Genomic DNA, 15,992 nt, shown 5'->3' with positions numbered 1-15,992 from the left:
ACCCAGTCTTGGGCATCCGTGTATGGTTCAGCAGAGGAGCTCCTTTTGCATGAAGGAGACCAGGCTGGGGAAAGACAGCTGACTCAGGACACCAGAGTCGGTACTGGGAGTTGTCACTTTGTTCCCAGCCTCCATCCAACACCCTATAACCTCTCTGTCACCTTCAGCCCTTTTGGAGGTCTTTCCCACAGGTTCAGAAACCAGCCCAGAGGGTAGATTCTGTACTTTGCCAGCCTCTTGTGCAGTGAGCCAGCCCCTCAAGGGAGAGAACAGAGGAGCAGAAGCCGGAGGGGCGAGAGAGACACTATTGTGACTTTCAGAATGGACTTTTCATCTTCCATCCAGAAGCAGTTGAGTACCAAATGCTGTGCTAGGAAGCTACAACCGAGAACAGACAGACCCCCTGCCTTCAAGGAAATTATAGTCTGGTGGAGGCGGCAGAAGATAAACAAGTCAGCAAAGTCACGAAATGACATTTATATTGTAATGAGTGCTCAGAAGGAAATAAACAGGTGCTGTGGTATAAAATAAAGTGGAATTCTGTTTCAGAAAGGAGGGTCAGGGACGCCCCTGCTGAGTTGAGCCTGGGTGACCCGAAGCTGTTGACTGGGAACAGAACCTGCCAAGGGATCAGAAGGCCCTGAGGAAGAAAAGGGCTTGGTGGGTTCCAGGAATTGCAGGTTCATCAGTGCTGGGGTTCGCTGAGTGAGGGCAAGACCTGTGGCTTAAGATGCTTGGATGGGCAGGGGCCAGACCAGTCAGGCCAAGTTGAGGAATTTGTTTTTTTGTCTATGTAAAATGGGAGATCATTGAAGGCTTTTAACCAAGTGACATGATCTGGTTTAAATGTTCAAGCCGCACTGTGGCTGTAGGTCTGAGAATAGGCTTCAGGGGCTACAGTGGAAAAAATGAGAGCACTTAGGAACCTCTGCAGTGTCCAGGTGAGAGAGGATGTTGCATAGACTCGCTGGTGGAGAGGAGGGGAAGGGGTGGAGCTTGTTGGACCCTGGAGTGAGGGGTGGGGAGGAATTGAGACTGAATCTCAGACTTGCAGCTTGAGCCACTTGACGGTGGGTGGTGCCAGTCACCAAGGTGGGGAGGACCTTAAGAGGGAGGGCGACAGGGAGTGGGGGTTGGGGACAGGACGAGATCCTCAGGCTTGTCCTGACTCCAAAGTCAAGGAAGTCATTACCCCATGTTCCTTACCAGCCTCTCCTGTGAGAGGCTGTGAACCTCACAGGCTATGAACGAGGTCTGTGAACGTCGTTTTCCAGGCTGAGAGAAGCAGACTGGGCCCAATGAGTCAAGAGTCGGTGCTGAGAGATGACAACAAGGAGCCAGTTTGGGTCCTTCTGCACCCAGCCTGGCTCTCTCTTTCCTAGTCCAGCTATGAAACCCCTTCCCAAACACCTCGCCAAGGCCACTTTGAGGCACCTTGGTGACCACTCCCAGGACAGGAGGCTCTGGCTCCAAGATATTTTGTCCCATCCCTAATGCTTTTTCCAGTGCCCCTTCCTGGTCAGCATCTAAAGGGTGGGGTGCTCTTACTCTGGGGCAGGAACCTAGGAAGCAGAGACAGGGCTGGGTGTTGGTTTCAGCTCCTACCTGGCTGGGCCCATTACTTCCCTTCTCTGAGAAATTTACATTTCTGACTACAAAATGGAACACAATCCCCCCTTTATTTTGTGTGTTAGTTGCTCAGTCATGTCTGACTCTATGACATGGAGTGTAGCCTGCCAGGCTCCTCTGTCCATGGAATTCTCCAGACAAGAATACGGGAGTGGGTTGCCTTTCCCTTCTCCGGGGGGAGGGGGTTAGGAATGGGGGCTTTAGAGTCAGGAGGACCTCAGTTCCAAACCCAGCTAGCTGTGTGATGTTGGCAGGTCAGTCTCTAAGCTGCAGCCATGTCACCTTCAAAAGGGAAACATTAAACCCCTTTCCTATGGGACTCTTGAGAGGATAAAACGAGATTATGGAGGCCAAGGGCCTTACTTACCCTTAGCATCACTGTAAATGCTCGCTGGTGTTATTGTGTTGCTGTTGAACATTGACTGATGAAGAACATCCATAAAGGGACAAGGACAGGTGCCAGTTTCCCCAAGACAGGTGGGAAATTATAGGGTCTGGACAATGAGTTTTCATCTACATACGTCAAGTTTTAGACACACACACACTTTTAATCTGACCTCTGCAGAGTTAGGCAAGTCCAAGGTCAACTGAATATTACTTTGTGACTTCATTTTTGGTCTGTGCCTTAGTGAACTTACCTGCAAAATGCAAATAAAAATCATTTCTATCTCATGGGGTTGCTGTGAAACTTAAGTGAGTTAGCTTGTTAAACACTAAGTATATAAAGTGTTTAAAATAGTGTCAGGAACAGGCTCTTGTTCATATTTTAGTAGCAGCAGCAGCAGTGATGGTAGTGGTAGCAGAGTAGTAGCAATAGTAGCAGTAATGGTAGAAGAGAAGGCGATGGCAACCCACTCCAGTACTCTTGCCTGGAGAGTCCCATGGGTGGAGGAGCCTCGTGGGCTGCAGTTCATGGGGTCACGAAGAGTTGGACACGACTGAGAGACTTCACTTTCACTTTTCATTTTCATGCATTAGAGAAGGGAATGGCACCCCACTCCAGTACTCTTGCCTGGAGAATCCCAGGGACGGGGGAGCCTGGTGGGCTGCCATCTATGGGGTCTCACAGAGTCAGACACGACTGAAGCGACTTAGCAGCAGCAGCAGCAGCGGCGGCGGCAGAGGCGGCAGCTATAGTAACAGAAGCAGCAGTGGTAGTACCAGCAGTAATAACAGAAGTAGTAAAAGTTGTTCAGTCACTGAGTTGTGTCTGACTCTTTGTGACCCCATTGACTGGAGCACACCAGACTCTTCTGTCCCCCATTATCTCCCAGAGTTTGCTCAAACTCATGTTTATTGACTCAGTGATGTTATCTAGCCATCTTATCCTCAGTTGCCCCCTTCTCCTCCTGCCTTCAATCTTTTCCAGCATCAAGGTCTTTTCCAATGATTCAGATGTGAGGACATCAGATGGCCGAATTTTGGAGCTTCAGCTTCAGCCTCAGTCCTTCCAAGGAGTACTCAGGATTGATTTCCTTTAGGATTGACTGGTTTGATCTCCTTGCAGTCCAAGGGACTCTCAAGAGCCTTCTCCAGAACCACAGTTCAAAAGCATAAATTCCTCAGTGCTCAGCCTTCTTTAGCAGCAGTGATAGCAATAATGGTAGTAGCAGTATTAATAGTAGGAGCAGTAGGTTTTCATCAGCATGACTTAGGGTGAAATGTCTCTTTACTGTGGTAGATGCTTCCATTTTCTCATCAAAAGAAGAAATGAATGACTATTCACAGAACTGATAATTCTGGACAAAGGTGCAAAGCTGAAAGATTCATCCATCCTACCACATAAGAGCTTGAAGATGGATCTGGGAGCATGTGAAATTCAATAGTCACCAAACTCTAGGCATCAGAGGTGGATGTCTACAATGCTGTTTTCTCCAGGATAGGGCAATATGGGAAAAAAATAACAACTAGTTGGTTTTTCTTAAATCTAAATTTACTCCATTTTTCAACTTTGAGATTTTCATCCTTCAGACATTTGGTGTTGAAATAGTCTTTCTTTTATAAAATGTTGGTGATAGTTTTTGGTGATGTGACTGTTTGATGATCCATACTGGTGGATGTGACTGGTGATGATCCATACTGGTTCATGAAACCCCAAATCTGAAAACCACTGGTCTTTTTTACAAATGGGGAAACTGAGATAAGGGGAAGGAGTGACTTGCCCAAGGTCACAAGTTTTGTGGTTTGTGACAGAGCCAGGGCTGGAACCTGAGTGTCCTAACTCCCAGGCCAATGCTTTTCTCACTGGACTCTTTCGTGGCTCATTTAGGACTCTTTCACTTTCTTTTGCCTTAAGCAAAAGAGAAATTCAAAAAGACTTCCAACTAGAAAAAAGGAGAAATAGACTCTTGACAGGAAAAAAAGCTTTGAATGTTCATGAAATCACTGGAAATAGACCCCCATCACAACCAGAAGAGAGGAGTACATCATGAGCACCAGCCAAGAGGAGATACCCCTCGTCCAAGGTAAGGAGCAGTGGCTGCGCTTTCCTGGAGCAGCCGTGAAGAGATACCCCACATCCAAGGTAAGAGAAACCCAAGTAAGATGGTAGGCGCTGAGAGAGGGCATCAGAGGGCAGACAGACTGAAACCACAATCACAGACAACTAGCCAATCTGATCACATGGACCACAGCCTTGTCTAACTCAATGAAACTAAGCCATGCCGTGTGGGGCCACCCAAGACGGACGGGTCATGGTGGAGAGGTCTAACAGAATGTGGTCCACTGGAGAAGGGAATGGCAAACCACTTCAGTATTCTTGCCTTGAGAACCCCATGAACAGTATGAAAAGGCAAAAAGATAGGACACTGAAAGATGAACTCCCCAGGTTGGTAGGTGCCCAATATGCTACTGGAGATCAGTGGAGAAATAACTCCAGAAAGAATGAAGGGATGGAGCCAAAGCAAAAACAATACCCAGTTGTGGATGTGACTGGTGATAGGAGCAAGGTCTGATGCTGTAAAGAGCAATATTGCATAGGAACCTGGAATGTCAGGTCCATGAATCAAGGCAAATTGGAAGTGTTCAAACAGGAGATGGCAAGAGTGAATGTCGACATTCTAGGAATCAGCGAACTGAAATGGACTGGAGTGGGTGAATTTAATTCAGATGACCATTATATCTATATCTAAGGACAGAAATCTCTTAGAAGAAATGGAGTAGCCATCATGTCAACAAAAGAGTCCGAAATGCAGTACTTGGATGGAGTCTCAAAAATGACAGAATGATCTCTGTTGGTTTCCAAGGCAAACCATTTAATATCACGGTAATCCAAGTCTATGCCCCGAACAGTAATGCTGAAGAAGCTGAAGCTGAACGGTTCTATGAAGACCTACAAGACCTTCTAGAACTAACATCCAAAAAAGATGTCCTTTTCATTATAGGGGACTGGAATGCAAAAGTAGGAAGTCAAGAAACACCTGGAGTAACAGGCAAATTTGGCCTTGGAGTACAGAATGAAGCAGGGTAAAGACTAATAGAGTTTTGCCAAGAGAATGCACTGGTCATAACAAACACCCTCTTCCAACAACATAAGAGAAGACTCTACATATGGACAGTACATCATGTGTACTATGCAGAGTACATCATGAGGAACACTGGGCTGAAAGAAGCATAAGCTGGAATCAAGATTTCCGGGAGAAATCTCAATAACCTCAGATATGCAGATGACACCACTCTTATGGCAGAAAGTGAAAAACTAAAGAGCCTCTTGATGAAAGTGAAACAGGAGAGTGAAAAAGTTGGCATAAAGCTCAACATTCAGAAAACTAAGATCATGGCATCTGGTCCCATCACTTCATGGGAAATAGATGGGGAAACAGTGGCTGACTTTATTTTGGGGGGCTCCAAAATCACTGCAGATGGTGACTGCAGCTATGAAATTAAAAGATGCTTACTCCTTGGAAGGAAAGTTATGACCAACCTAGACAGCATATTAAAAAGCAGAGACATTACTTTGTCAACAAAGGTCCATCTAGTCATGGCTATGGTTTTTCCAGTGGTCGTGTATGAGTTGGACTATAAAGAAAGCTGAGCACTGAAGAATTGATGCTTTTGAACTGTGGTGTTGGAGAAGACTCTTGAGAGTCCCTTGGACTGCAAGGGGATCCAACATGTCCATCCTAAAGGAGATCAGTCCTGGGTGTTCATTGCAAGGACTGATGTTGAAGCTGAAACTCCAGTACTTTGGCCACCTCATGCGAAGAGCTGACTCATTTAAAAAGACCCTGACACTGGGAAAGATTGAGGGCAGGAGGAGAAGGGGACGACAGAGGATGAGATGGTTGGGTGGCATCACTGACTCAATGGACATGAGTTTGGATAAACTCTGGCAGTTGGTGATGGACAGGGAGGCCTGGCGTGCTGCGGTTCGTGGGGTCGCAAAGCGTCAGACACAACTGAGCAACTGAACTGAACTGAACACAACCAGAGTTTCCCCTCTCTGGTTCAAAACCCATCATTAGACTTGCCCAGATTCCTAGCCTCCATCCCGCCCCACCCCTCCAACATACACACCCCATCCCCCCACACACAAACACACATACAACACGTTCATCTGCACCCTCATATACACACACACAGAGACTCCTCATTCTGATCAGTCCCTGAGGACCCAGACTTTGCCTCACTCACCCTGACTCACGCCTTTTCTCAGGAGGCACCAGCCTGGAATGTCTAATCTACCCCACATTAAACCCATCTCACTTCTTCCTCAGGGACAGAGTTACCTCCCTAGCAAAGGTCATCATAACACACTGTCCCCAGGAGCCTTTGAGACAGGACTTATTGGCTGAGTAGTTATGCCTTTCTGCATTTTCTTTACTGTGTTGTTGACAATCTGCACACATCCAGAGAACTAAAAATAAATAGCAGAAGGGCTGACTTGTTTGAAGCTGGGTCAGTGTTTATTTTCTCAAAGATTGAACTTCCTTGATGTGGATGTAAAGCTACATGAAATGGGCCTTGGATGCATGGACTGTGGCCTGTGTTTTAAATATACAGACAGGGAGGATTTGCCCTGAAAATCTTAACTGTGGAATCCCTGTCTCACTCACCTTGCCCCACTCCCAGGTTAGGTCTAGGGCATGGTAGACACACTCCACGAATCTTCTACTTTGTCCCCGTGCTGCGATTCTACTTCTCCCCCTGCCTTGACACACTGAGCCAATGGACACCCTTCTCGAGGCCTTACTGTCCCCATCTGGCAAGTGGGTCAGTAAAATAGAATGGGGGGAACGACGGCAGAATATTGATCTTAACTGTTTTAGTGTCTTAAGGATAGAAGTGGTTTGTGACAAAAGAGAGATGAAGTCCTTTCTGGTGGTGATGACCTCGCCACAAGAACATGCCTCTCGCCAAGGATCTCCTTCATCCCTCTCCAGAATAGAAAACACAGGAAGAAACGCCTGGTTCTTATTTCGTGGATGTGAAATGCCCAGGATGCTATTCAATCACCACCACTTTTAGCCATGCATAAACAGTAGTTTTGTGTGTTGGCTGCTCTATTGTCCTCTGCCAGGCTATGAGGAAAAACAAGCTTCCAGAAGGATGCTCCTTCAGATGGAAGCACCACTGAAAGCACCCTATGCCAAGGTGAATGGAAAACCATCCCAATAAACACATTTTGCATACGAAAAAAGAGAAAAAGACAGATGAAAAGCCAGTCCTCCAAGACCTTGACTCCCTTTCTTTCTTATTCTGCCCAGCTAGAGATTAAAATGCCTGGGCTCCAGCCCCCAGGCTCAAGACCCCTGGCAGTGAGCCCAGGTAACCACCATATGCTCAGAGCTATCTCTTCTGTAGGTTCCATTTACAAAGCAGTAACGCCAAGGAAAGGGCCATGTGTAACTTACTCCCTAAATCCTCAGTGCCAGCTTCTCCAGTAGGCTCAATAGACAAGGTTCCTAAAGTCCTGGCTTGGTTAATTTTATGTGTCAGCTTGACTGAGCCATGAGATGCCCAGATATCTGGTTAAACATTATCCTGGGTATGTTTGTGTTTCTGGCTGAGATTTGAATCAGTGGACCCATCGAGCAGATTGCCCTGTCCAATGTGGGTGGGCCTCATCCAATTTGTTGGAGGCCTAAATAGGACAAAAGAAGGCAGAACAGGGAGGCTTTCAAGCTCTCTTAGCCTGGGACATTGACTTTCTGTCTTCAGTCTCACACTCAGATAAGAACTTACGCCATTGGCTCTCCTGGTTCTTCGGGTTGTCAGCTGAAGCCTGTAGGACTCCTTGGCCTCTGTTACCACATGAGCTAATTGCTTACAATAAATCTCTTTGTATATTTATATATCTATATATCTCCTACTGGTTCTCTTTCTGTGGCGAACCCAGACTAATACAGTTACCAGTACTTTTAGGTATCCATGAAAATGTTGCAGTTTTTTTAATCAGAAAGAGAAGACAAATATAATAAAATTGAATATACAAAAAAACTAGTCAAGGCTGAATTATACTTGTCTTTATGCCAGTGTAGTCACAAAGTATAATTTTAAATATATTTTTGTAGAAGAATAGGCCTATAAGGGGACAAGTGCCTAAAGCCCAGGAAAGCCATAACATGACCCCACTCACCCTCCATAGTGCTCCATCCTTGAGGATTGGGGTCTTTTTATCTGGGAACCAGCATCCACCCATTGGTTCAGTGGGTTGACCAGGATGGTGTCTCTATGGTCTTGAACTGACCTTGAAGATGAGGTTATTTTGGAGTTGCCCTCTTGAGTTGTATCTATTAATAGAACTGTGTGTGTGTGTGGATGTGTGTGTGTGTGTGTGTGTGTCTAGTAGGGGTGGGTCTAGCTGTGCAAAAGGCAGAGTAAACCAGAGCTAGGAATTTGATAGCAATAGCTTCTCCTTCAGAAGAGGTTGGCTGTAAGGAGCACCGTCCCTGCCTCCACCCCGACCGGTTTTCCTCTGTGTCCTGTCCTGGTTCTTGTCTAATTAGGTTGACCTCTCTCTCCTAGAGACCAGGACTCAATATTTAGTCTCCAAGATATGTCAGATACTGCTCGGGGCAGAGATCAACAACACCATGACCGTAGCCTTTGCAAGCAGTTTTCCCTGGTGGCTCAGACAGTGTAGAATCTGCCTGCAGTGTAAGTGACTTGGGTTTGATCCCTGGGTTGGGAAGATCCCCTGGAGAAGGGAATGGCTACCCACTCCAGTATTCTTCCCTGGAGAGTCCCATGGATGGAGGAGACTGGTGGGCTACGATCCATGGGGTTGCAAAGAATCAGACACGACTGAGAGACACACACACACAAAAAAGCCTGTAAACAAGCTGATGAAATAGAGTACCAAGTACTATGGGAAGACCTGTTGTAATTCTGCCTGGGTGAGCCATGAAGACATCCCACAGGTGGGAACGCTTGAGCAAGGCTCGGAAGTATGGTTGCAATTTTGACCACGGATGTAGCCTCAGCGGAGAGGGGGAGAGGGTGTGTATCCTTCCATCTGCTCGGAGGGAAGAATTTGTGTGTGATGATGAGAAATGTGATAGAACTGAGAGCAGTTACGTGAAATGAGCTCTGTCAGTTGTGAGCCCCAGATTACAACTCTGTCCTGTGACAGTGTAAAATGATTTCTTCCAGCTAAAAAACAGAAGCAAACGTAAATTAAGAGCACTCTGTCAGGACTTCCCTGAGAGTCCCGTGGTTGAGACCTGGCCTTCCCAATGCAGGGAGTCAGATTTGATCCCTGGTTTGGGAGCTAAGATCCCACACATCTCAGGGCTGAAAAACCAGAATATAAACAACTGAAGCAATATTGTAACAAATTCAATAAAGACTTTTAAATGGTCCAGATTTAAAAAAAAAAAAAAGAAACTAAAAAAAGAGTTCCCTGTCATAGAAGACCTTCCACCACCACAAAGCATTCTGGGCCCTACAGCCTTTGTGATCACCTGCACTTTGACAGGAAACGAAGGGAAAGAAGGTCATGCCAACAGACAGCATGGCTCAGGCAAAGGGGAGGAGGGCCCGTGCCTTGGGGATGGCAGGTAGTTCTGCCAACTCAGAAGTGGGGTATAAGAATGACATGGCCCCAACCAAGGCCCTTACCCAGATAAGGAAACAGGTACCAAGAAAATGGGGCTTCCCTGGTGTCTCAGGCATAGAATCTGCCTGCAATGCAGGAGACCCGAGTTTGATCCCTAGGTAGGGAAGATCCTCTGGAGGAGGGCATGGAAATCCCCTCTAGTATTCTTGCCTGGAGAATCCCATGGACAGAGGAGCCTGGTGGGCTACAGTCTGTAGGGTCAAAAAGAGCTGGACATGATGGAGAAAAGGATCATCCTTGCCTTCCCTGGGAGGAGGGTGGCCTCTTAACAATGAACATGATAAAGTAAGTGTCCAGAGTGTGTTTCTGAGGCTCTTGCTATAAACATCCTAACTGATTTAGGCACTACACATATAATATATATATATAGTATAGTGTACTATGTGTAACAGAAAAAGATTAGTCTGTGTTCTGGCTTCCTGGCACAGAGATCCTAAAACCCTTGGAATTTCCTGATAGGAGTGTCTTTTGCTATTCACAATGGGCCCTTTTGAACACACTAGAGTTTATGCTAATGAGGTGACTTAGGATGAGACCTCTAGAGATAGCTTTATGGGGGCTGCTCACCCAAAAGACCAATTATTCTTGAGGGTGGGAATTTTCAGCCTACCTTTGGGAGCAATGAGATTTGGAATGTTGGGGTTGGTGAACATTTCGAGGTGCTAGGTGGGCAGTGCACCCTGAGAGGACCCAGAAGTGCCCCCCATACTTTTCCCTGTATGTCTCCTCCACTCCGCTCTTCCTGAGTTGTATCCTTTATAATAAAGTCATTAAAAGCAGAGCACTTTCCTGAGTTCTGAGTCATTTCAAGTGAATTGTAGAACTTGAAGAGGGGAGTCATGGAAGCCCCCAGATTCATAATTGGTCAGGTAGAGGCAAGGGTCACTGGGGAACTCCACTTGCAGCTGGCAAGTGCAGGGGCTGTCCTGTGGGACTGAGCTCTGTAACTGGCGGGATGTGACACTGAGTCTAGGTAGGTAGTGTCAGCCAAGTGGTTCCCCGTCTGGCTCTTCTGTAGGTAGCCTCTGTGCCTTTGGGCAAGTTGCTCCCATCTCAGGCTTCAGTTTATTCATTTGTAAAATGAGAGGTCCTGGACTTGCTGAATACTCAGGTCTACTCCGCCCAAGGCAGGGTGCCCCAAGACACAGTAAAAGAGCAGGCAAGGGGCTTTATCACACTGAATAACGATGAGTGTTGAGTAAAGGAATTTTTCAGAAAAGCAAACAGACTCCAGGTGACTCCTGCCCCACCCCTGAGCCAGATGCCCTCCAGGAAATCAGAGAAACAGAGAGTTGGCCCCTGGGTCAGCAGAGGCTGTGTGATTAGAAGGCTGTCCAGCCATAAATAAGATGAAAGGACAACCCTCAGAATAGGAGAAAATATTTGCAAATGAAGCAACTGACAGAGGATTAAACTGCAAAATATACAAGCAGCTCATGCAGCTCAACATAAAAAAAAAAACACCAAACAACCCAATCAAAAATGAGCAAAAGACCTAAACAGACATTTCTCCAAAGACCTACAGGTAGTCAACAAACACATGAGAAGATGCTCAGGATCACTAATTATTGGAGAAATACAAATGAAAACCACAATGAAGGGTTACCTCACACCAATCAGAAAAAAAAGGGGAAAGTGAAGTCGCTCAGTCATGTCTGACTCTTTGCGACCCCATGGACTGTAGCCTACCAGGCTCCTTTGTCCATGGGATTTTCCAGGCAAGAGTACTGGAGTGGGTTGCCATTTCCTTCTTTAGGGGATCTTCCTGACCCAGGGATTGAACCCAGGTCTCCTGTGTTGTAGGCAGATGCTTTTACCATCTGAGCCATCAGGGAAGTCATATTTCACCAGTCAGAAAGCCCACCATCAAAAAAAAATCTACAGTATGGAGAAAAGGAAACCCTCTTGCACTGTTGTGGGAATGTAAATTGATACAGCCACTATAGAGAACAGTATGCAGGTTCCTTAAAAAACTAAAAACAGAACTACCATATGACCCAGCAATTCCACTATTGGGCATATACCCTGAGAAAACCATAATTCAAAAAGATACATATACCCCAGTGTTCTGGAGGAGGAAACGGCAACCCACTCCAGTATTCTTGCCTGGAGAATCCCGTGGACAGAGGAGCCTGGTGGGCTATAGTCCATGGAGTCACAAAGAGTCAGACACAACTGAAGTGAGTTAGCACAGCACCACAACATTCATTGCACCACTATTTACAATAGCTAGGACGTGGAAGCAGCCTAAATGTCCGTCAACAGATGAATGCATAGAGAAGATGTAGTACGTATATACATGGAATATTACTCAGTCATAAAAAGGAATGAAACTGAGCCATTTGTAGTGATATGGATGAACCTAGAGTCTGTCATACAGAGTGAAGTAAGTCAGAAAGAGAAAGACAAATATTATATATTAACATGCTGCTGCTGCTGCCACTAAGTCACTTCAGTCGTGTCCGACTCTGTGCGACCCCAAAGACGGCAGCCCACCAGGCTCCGCCATCCCTGGGATTCTCCAGGCAAGAACACTGGAGTGGGGTGCCATTTCCTTCTCCGATATATTAACGTATATCATGGAATCTAGAAAAACAGTACAGATGAATCTATTTTCAGGGCAGGAAACAGATGTAGAAAACAGACTTGTAGACACAGTGGGGGAAGGAGAGGATGGGTCAAATAGAGAGAGTAGTATTGGCATATATGCACTAACATGTGTAAAACACATGTGTGTATAGCACAGGGAAATCAGCTTCTTGCTCTGTGATGACTTGGAGGGTGGGAGGGAGGCCTTGGAGGGAGGGGATATATATGTATATATATGCATATATATATAGCTGATTCACATTGTTGTACAGCAGAAACACAACATGGTACAGCAATTATACATCAATTAAAAGAAAAACCAGAAGATTGTCAGGTCAAGCAATCTTTCCTTGGCAGTCCTGGCTTCTCCCTAGGGAGACCTTTCCCAGGATGGGCAGCATGCCACCACTTACCACCACAGGACATTTTCAAGAGCCTGCTGGTCTGATAACCATGAAGACCCTGAAAGTGCATTCAACATGCATGTGACACAGAGCAGGGAGGGAGAGCTGCTGTGCTTAGTGGTAGAATCAGGTTTCAAAACTACGCCCCCTGACTTGAAAGATGCATTGAAGTTAATGAGATTATGTTTAATAAGGAGAAATGAGACCAAGCTCAGATCCAAAAAGACCAAGTGGATCAGGGGTTGGCAAACTTTAGCCTGTGTGCTGAGTCCAGCCTGCAGCAGCTTTTGTAAAATTAGACTTTACTGGAACACAGCCACATTCATTTGCTCACATGCTTCTATGCTACAACGACAGAGTGAGTAGTGGCACCAGGATGCGATGGTCCACAAAGTCTAAAATAATTGCCATCTGTCTGTATGACTCCTGAAAACTAGACAGGGAAGTTTGGAGGAGATTTAAATTTATAGCAGCTCAAATGGAAATTGAGAGGAGGACAGAGAAAATGAAGGTGTGATTATTTAGTCTGCATTAATAGTGGAAACTGGAAAAGATCCTGATGCTGGGAAAGATTGAGGGCAGGAAGAGAAGGGGGTGAGAGAGGATGAGATGATTGGATGGTATCACCGACTCAATGGACTTGAACTTCAGCAAGCTCTGGGTGATGGTGAAGGACAGGAAAGCCTGGTGTACTTCAGTCCATGGGGTCGCAGAGTCAGACATGACAGAGTGGCTAAACAACAACAACAAAAGGGTATTACAATATAAGACAGATTCCCTGGAGGCTCAGTAGTAGAGAATCCACCTGTCAGTGCAGGAGATGAGATCTGCCAGTGCAGGAGACGTGGGTTTGATTTCTGAGTTGGGAAGATCTGCTGGAGAAGGAAATAGCAACCCACTCCAGTATCCTTACCTGGAAAATCCCAGGTACAGAGGAGCCTGGAGGGCTACAGTCCATGAGATTGAAGCAGAGTTGGACATGACTGAGCAACCAAACAGCAACAGCAACAATATTAAGACAAGGAATGTATTAGATAGATAGGTCTCCTTTCCCTGTTAAGTGACCAAAAGTAATGCAAAATTAGCTCAGCACCAGAGGACTGTATTGGAGGGACACAGTCAGATGACCCCGAAGGTCTGAGCTTTTGACTTGGCCCTAAGCCTTTATATCAAGGAGGCTGGGTTGGGTCCAATTGCCCCTTTCCCTGGTTTCAGGGGTGTATGAGCCTAACAGCCATTGCACCAAGGGAGCCCCTGACAGATGGAGCAGGAGGGCAGGGAGGGGCAGCACCAGGGAAAGCATCCTGGCACCCGAGAGATGGACAGTCTGCCGGAGGCCCAGGCCCTGCGGGGGTGTCACACATGGACCGTGCATGTCCCCGGGACGCTGACTCGCTGAATCCTTAACCGTCCTCCATAGATTGGGCTGTCGCCTTCCTGCCTATCAGGGATGTATAAACAGATTTTAATTTTTTTCCCCAAAAGTTGCTGATGGATTTAACAGTTCCAAATCTCATGCCAGGTCGAGGTAGTATTCCTGTCTCGCTGGTGGTGGGTTTGAGGTTCAGAGCTGGGATAGGAAGTTGAGGAGTAAACAGGGCGCTGTTGAGTCAGGAATCCACACACAGGACACTGCATCTGCCAGGCCTTGGCTGGGCTTCCCTGCTGCGGAGAGAGTGGGTACCCTCCCAGGTTCAGAGCTCAGCAGAGCGTATCAGGGGGGCATGGGAAAGAGCAAGGTGGCTGTAATCATAGATCCTGGCTCTGCCACATACCAGCTGGCTGATCTTCTGCAAGTTAGCCTCTCTAAGCCTCAGTTTTCTCACCTGCAAAATGGGGAAGAATCATATGTCCATCTCAGGATGTTAAGAAAGATACCAATTCCTTAGTTATACCAGCAGCAGAGCAAGGGCTGGCTTGAGAGCAGCATGGGGTGGTAATAAGAACCTGGCTTCCGGGCCAAAGTGCTTGGGTTAGGGCCTGGCTGCTCAGCTCTGTGGAATGTATTTAACCTCTCTGCCCTCCAGTTTCCTATTCTGCAATATAGACATAGTCATAGTTAAGTGCTTCAAGCAATTGTTATAGAATTTAAATATTAAATGAGTGCAAAGCATTTAGAACAGTGCTTGGCACATAACACATGGGGGTCTGCTAAATACCTAGCTGACATTCTTGTTTATCCTTGTAAATCCGGGCAACTTTACCTGTTGAAAATTCTTTTTTCGCATCTCATAAGCATCTCCTTGACATTGTCATCCCTCCTTCCTTTTAAGGATGACACTGTGTACCCTTTTTTCCTTCATGTGGTACTTGTTCAGTCACTCAGTCATGTCTGACTTTGCGACCCCATGGACTGCACACGCCAGGCTTCCCTGTCCATCACCATCTCTCAGAGCTTGTTCAAACTCACGTCCATTGAGTCAACGATACCATCCAACCATCTCATCCTCTGTCGACCCCTTCTCCTCCTGCCCTCAATCTTTCCCAGCATCAGGGTCTTTTCCAATGAGTCAGTTCTTTGCATCAGGTAGCCAAAGTATTGGAGCTTTAGCTTCAGCATCAGTCCTTCTAATGAATATTTGGGACTGATTTCCTTTAGGATTGACTAGTTTGATCTCCTTGCAGTCCAAGGGACTCTCAAGTGTCCTCTCCAACACCACAGTTCAAACACATCAATTTTTAGCGCTCAGCCTTCTTTATGGTCCAACTCTCACACCCATACATAACTACTGGAAAAACTACAGCTTTGACTAGATGGACCATTGTTGGCAAAGTAATGTCTCTGCTTTTTAATACAGAGGTTTGCCATAACTTTTCCTCCAAGGAGCAAGTGTCTTTTAATTTCATAGCTGTAATCACTGCGTTCAGTGATTTTGGAGCCCAAGAGAATAAAGTCTGCTACTGTTTCCATTGTTCCCCATCTCTGCCATCAAGTGATGGGACCAGATGCCATGATCTTCGTTTTCTGAATGTTGAGCTTTAAGCCAACTTTTTCACTTTCCTCTTTCACTTTCATCAAGAGGCTCTTCAGTTCCTCTTCATTTTCTGCCATAAGGGTGATATCATCTGCATATCTGAGGTTATTGATATTTCTCCCAACAATCTTGATTCCAGCTTGTGCTTCATCCAGCCCAGCATTTCACATGATGTACTCTATATATGTTAAATAAGCAGGGTGATAATATGCAGCCTTGATGTACTCCTTTCCCAATTTTGAACCAATCCGTTCTTCCATGTCTGATTCTAACCGTTGCTTTTTGACCTGCATACAGGTTTCGCAGGAGGCGTGTGCCACATGGTATTAATTGCAC

At 46.2% G+C, this 15,992-nt stretch overlaps 1 pseudogene; it reads left to right on the top strand.

The window, feature by feature from the left end:
- The first annotated feature begins 6,973 nt into the window (after nt 1-6,973).
- LOC147364152 (small ribosomal subunit protein eS27 pseudogene) lies at nt 6,974-7,204 on the top strand (annotated as a pseudogene).
- The last annotated feature ends 8,788 nt before the right edge of the window (nt 7,205-15,992 follow it).

The sequence above is a fragment of the Bos grunniens genome, chromosome 10 (genome assembly GCF_055505025.1).
Source record: "Bos grunniens cultivar Pamir isolate PY7600 chromosome 10, Bosgru_T2T1.0, whole genome shotgun sequence".
In the NCBI taxonomy this organism is placed as follows: domain Eukaryota; kingdom Metazoa; phylum Chordata; class Mammalia; order Artiodactyla; family Bovidae; genus Bos; species Bos grunniens.
The sequence above is the reverse complement of the archived record's forward strand: the minus strand, read 5'-3'. Positions and strand labels throughout refer to the sequence as shown.